This window comes from Berghia stephanieae, chromosome 8 (assembly GCF_034508935.2).
Source record: "Berghia stephanieae isolate SIO BIC M18660-M18661 chromosome 8, UCSD_Bste_1.3, whole genome shotgun sequence".
Lineage (NCBI taxonomy): Eukaryota > Metazoa > Mollusca > Gastropoda > Nudibranchia > Aeolidiidae > Berghia > Berghia stephanieae.
In genome coordinates, this window is record NC_088367.1 from 2,049,720 (window position 1) to 2,055,259 (window position 5,540).

General features: G+C 37.0%; 1 protein-coding gene across 1 annotated transcript in view; it reads left to right on the top strand.

The window, feature by feature from the left end:
- LOC144978010 (uncharacterized) overlaps positions 1–5,540 on the top strand; it is a 194,024-nt gene that overhangs the window by 54,086 nt on the left and 134,398 nt on the right. The window lies entirely within an intron of this gene.

Below are 5,540 nucleotides of genomic sequence, written 5' to 3' on the forward strand. Positions count from 1 at the left end.
AAGCTATGAGAGGCTAACGGTGTTTCTTCTTCTTATGATCAAACACACAGACACGCACACACACCACATACACACGCACGAGACACACATACACAACACACACACACACACACACTTAAATTGACCCCTGTTTTAGGTCGAAGTTTAGAGAGACACGACTTGATAGAATGGTTGTTCTCAGAACAACTAAAACTACTAAACCGAATAACTGGTTGATGAGAGAAAACTCTTTGCTATCTAGATCTATCTATCTATAAGCAAAAAGCAGACGCTTTCACTTCGACTTCGACACGAACCGCTTGTCGTGAAATAGATACTAGGCCTACAACTACTCTCTCTCCACTCTCCTTCTTCTTCTTCGCCTGTCGCTCTTGTGTAAGCGAAACACAGATAAGGTATCATACATTTCACAACAGAGCAAGTCCAAAAGAAAAAAAAAACTCGGCTGTGACGCATGCATCCAATGTGACTTCGTTGTGTCTAGTGTCTTGTGTCGAGTTGAAGCGATAGATAGGCTTACGATTAATGACTAAACACAAACCAAAATATTTCTCGGAGCATTAGATATATTATTTTATCTCTCGCAACAACTGAATAAAACTTAAAACCTTTCTGATTATAGTAAGTGATTTCTAGTTATTTTACTGGAATTATCGGTAAATTAAAAAAAAAAAAAGTTATATGATGTAAACTGTGTAATTGAAATTGGATGGTATGTTTGTAAACGGTTTTGCTCTTCGAAAACGATTTCAGATTGTGATAATTGTATATTTTAATAAGTGTGAATAACACACAATTTATTATAGTAGTACTATGTGATTATATTATGTGCCTGTTGTTAATCAAACAGATAGGCTGTAGTTATCATATAAAGTATTGAAAATACTAAAATTCATTATTAGAGTAGGGATATGAGTTGATGTGTAATAATATACGTCATTTTTCATGTTATTTATATCTCCTAAAATAATTCAACCAATTTGATGATGTGCTGTTAGTTGTAGTAGTAGAAGTTAAGAGTGTGTAAATATAATTTCAAATTGCCATACTTGATGAGGGGTGAATTTCACGTAAGGATGGATGTACTCACGGACGAGCCAGGCCTACACGGTTGGGTGGTGTCGACCAACTCTCCCTGCTCTTGAAAAAAAACAAAAAAAAAAAAAAACAAACGCATTTTTTAATTTGTTTTTCTCAGAAAACTGTTCCTTCAAATATTTCCTTTTCCCACTTCAGCATCATCTCATCACAGCCCATAATCGTCATAATAGCAAAATCATCATCATCATCATCATCATCATCAATCATCATAAATCATCATCATCATCATCATTATCGTTATCATCATCATCATCATCATCATCATCATCATCATAAATTATCGTATCATCATCATCATCTGCATCGTCTTTTCATTATAATCATCATCTATCATTATCATCATCATCGTTATCATCATCATCATCATCATAAATCATCGTCGTCGTCTCGTCGTCGTCATCATCGTCGTCGTCTTCTTCACATAATCATCAAAATCTTCATTATCATCATCAGCAACATCACATCGTAATCATCATCTTCATCATTATCATCATCATCATCATGATCATAAATCATCTTCATCACATCATCACATATCATATCTATCACATCATTGTTATCAATCATAATCATCGTTACCATCATAATTATCTTCATCTGCACCATCATCATCACATCATCATCATCTTCTTCATCAACATTGTTCAATGCTAAATGGTTGTAATTTTTTCGGCTGTACGGAAAATTTAGACCGGACTAAATCCACTCTAGTGAGCAGTCGCAAACACTTCAACTCGTGGCCATCTGTGCCCTTCCCCCCCCCCCCCCCCCCACTAGACTCTTCAAATGATAAAGATGAAATGACACACACAATTCACAAAGTCACAAGGATAAAATTTATTGTGCTATGGGGTTAGAAAAATACTCCAACATCCGCCAGCCGGATATAGCATACCAAGCACAAAGCTATGTGTAACATTGAACGTTTATATAGTCTGAGTGATATGAGAGAGTCTGGGTGATATGATTTAGTAGAACTAATCATTCAAATGGCTTGCTAAAAAACAATATAGCAAAAAGTGAAGCTGAGTGACGTCATTTTCGTTCCTTCTTGAATCCTCAAACCTTTTGTTCGCTCCCTCCTTCTCTCTCTCTCTCTCCCTCCTCTCTCCCTCTCTCTCTCCCTCTCCCTCTCTCCCTCTCTTTTCTCTCCCTCTCTCTCTCTCCCTCTCTCCCCTCTCTCTCTCCCTCTCCTCTCTCTCTCTCCCCCCCTCCCCTCTCTCCCTCTCTCTCTCCCCTCTCTCCCCCTCTCTCTCTTTCTCACTCCCCTCTCTCTCCCCCTTCTCTCTCTCTCTCTCTCTCTCTCTCTCTCTCCCCCCCTCTCCCCCTCCTCTCTCCCCTCTCTCTCTCCCCCCTCTCTATCTCCTCTCTCGCTCCTCCTCCTCTTTCTCCTCCTCCTCCTCCTCCCTCCCTCCTCGTCCCCCCTCCTCCTCCTCCTCTCTCTCTCTCATTCCTCTCTCTCCTCTCCCCCGGGCCATTCTTACTATCTACACATCTATCTGATTATAAAAACACACACAAAACCGCCTGTCTTTTAAATCATCACAACGAATCACGATTGTGACTGACATTTATTAAATATCTCGATGTTGACATAATAATTATAAGGCTGATAATGAATGACTGAAATATATTATTGGTTGGCCCCGGCGCTTTTCCTTGGTAATACACACACACACACAACACACACACCCCACACACACACATTTACCTCGACTGAAGTGTAAAGAATACGGGACTTTAGGCAGTGTGAGAAATATTTTCACCCCCCCCCCCCCCAAAAAAAATAACTAAAAACAAAACAAAACAACAAACAAACAAAACAAAAAACAAACAAAAAAAAAGATACAAACAAAAAAAAATTAACACGAACACAACAAACAAACAAAAAAAAAAAAAAAAACAGCAAGGAAAACACAATCTCCCTGAATCCAATGCACCGTGGGATATATTCATGTGTGTAGATCTTTATTTGGGATGTTAATGTGTGTCTATGTCATCGCTGCCCTTTTTGAAAATTTCAAATTTTCGTAGTTTCGAGGGGGAAAATAAAAAAAAAGTGACCCCAAAAAGCTTGGAAAAAAACATTTGCTTGCCCTCTGCACGATCCCAATATGGTCCATAGCCTGAATAATGGACTTAAAGTAGAAAACGGTAAGGGCTGCCTGAAGTCGGTGATCGTAAAATACTAACGAAAGAGCACAACAAAGGTTGCAACCACCATTGAGTACAGACATACAAGTTATTTTTCATTATATTTTATTTGTTTCCACGTTTAATTTGTGATTGTTGTGCTGACGAAGGGTTGTGCCCGAAACGTCCATGTCTGTTTTGTTCCCATACAAACCTTTCCAATTTCACTCTTTCGTTAATAATGTAGGTTATAAGGAACTAAAACTGTCTTCTCAAAAAGGGTTTATTGAGTCAAAGAGGCCCAAAGTGGTTTTGTAGTTGGAGCCAAAAAATCCGTATATCTACGACTTTTTCATAGTATGGACTAGACAGGTCTGGGGCTATAGATAGCTTTGAAGAATGACGTCACACGGCCTTTGTTAATGTATTTTGCCATCCGCGTTTATGAGTGATTCTCACTCAAATGTCTTAACCAGACTATAAACAATCATGGATACACTTAGTTTTGTGTGTTGGTCCGTTATATTCCGATGGCAATGTTATGAGCTTTTAGCCAAGCGCCCTACAATCTATAGATGTTTAGTAGTGAGAATCACTCATAAACGCGGATGGCAAAATACAATAACAAAGGTTGAGTGACGTCATCTTCGAACCCATCTCTATAAACATCACCGTCCACCACACCCAGTTAACTGCCACAATGTGAAAAAAAAAAAAAACCAACTCATATTTTAAAATTTTGGCCAGAAAACCGTCCTTCCAATATCGATTGATTTAAATGACCCTCACCTTGGTAAAAACTCTCCAAAAAAGGGACTTCCGCGAAGTCTTCATTAAAGTCCCAGGTTTGAGAGTTGTTTTTTTTATTTATTTTTTTTTTTTGCCAAGATGAAGTCATTTTAAATCGATCGGTATTTGAAGGACGATTTTCTGGCCAAATTTTTGAATACGAGTTTTTCCACACTACGGCATTAGTTATTGACTGGTTTAAATCTCTCCTTACCAGCCATTTCAGGATTTTTCCCCCAAAAATTCACACCCAACTTACACAAAAATAGATTTGTTATACCAAACACAATAGCAAAAATTCTTGCGATAAATGATTTCTTAGAAAAAAACGCTACAACACACGTTCTTTTCTTTAAATTTTTGATGTACAAGAGAAATTTGAATAAAAAATTTTGGGTTGACGTAAAAAATTGACATTTTTTAGGTTGGTAAAGGGAGGGGGTTTAACAAAAAATCTCTTGAAAATATTGACATAAGAGTTTATTGCTCTGGTTTTTTCAACACGCAAAACCCTTTTATTTTCATAGTTTTATATTTTATGGATTTACGCCTTTTAGAAAAAACTTTACCGAAGTCCCAGGTTTTTTGGTTTTTGGCCCAGAACTGGGTCATTTTAATCGACCGATATTACTGAAGGACCGTTCACAGCCCCATTTTAATACTTTTTTCCCCCCAAAGAAACAAAGCGATCTAGAGATGTTACTGGTTAGTGATGGATAATGACAGTAATCATCGCATAAGTCCCCGGTGTCATTGTGTGTTTTTGGGTTTTGGTGATAAAAAAAACAAAAAAAAAAACCCCAAAAAAAAAACAAAAGAAACACAACAAAAAAAAACAAAACAAAACCCCCTCAATAATCCTTTCCCGACGAAACTAAAAAATATCTGGCAGAAAAAAAAGCAAGTTTTTGAAGGGTACAATTCATTTTTTAAAAAACACCCCCCCCCCCCCCCCCCCCCAAAAACAACCCCCCCCCCCCCCCCCCAAAAAAAAAAACCCCGCAAAAACCAAAAAAAAAACCAAAAAAAACCAAAAAAAAACAAAAAAAAAAAAAAAAACCAACAAGCAAAAAAAAAACAAAACAAATAAACAAACAAAACATAAAAAAAAAAAACAAAAAACCAAAAAAAAAAAAAAAAACAAACAAAAAACTCTTCTTGTTCAGTCTTTATCTTACACCCGTGCCTGCCCCCCATTTTTGAACTCGTTTCCCCCCGCTTCTTTTCTCACCTTCATTCATTTTTTCTGTGATTGAAATAGATCCTAAAACAAGACTGCTTGTACACAAAAATTCATAAAAAAATTTATTTTTTCCCAATTTAATCGCAATATTTTTACAAAACTTTTGGAAAAGTTCCCCTCCATTACCACAAAGTGATCCCTGCCCCAAAAAGGTATTAAATCGGGAGACTGAGATCTAAATATTGAATTTAAGCCAAAATCTCAGACTTTGGTTGAGTTTGTTGTTTTTTTTGTGGACAATGATGATCGTATTTTTGAGTCCAAATAGGATAAA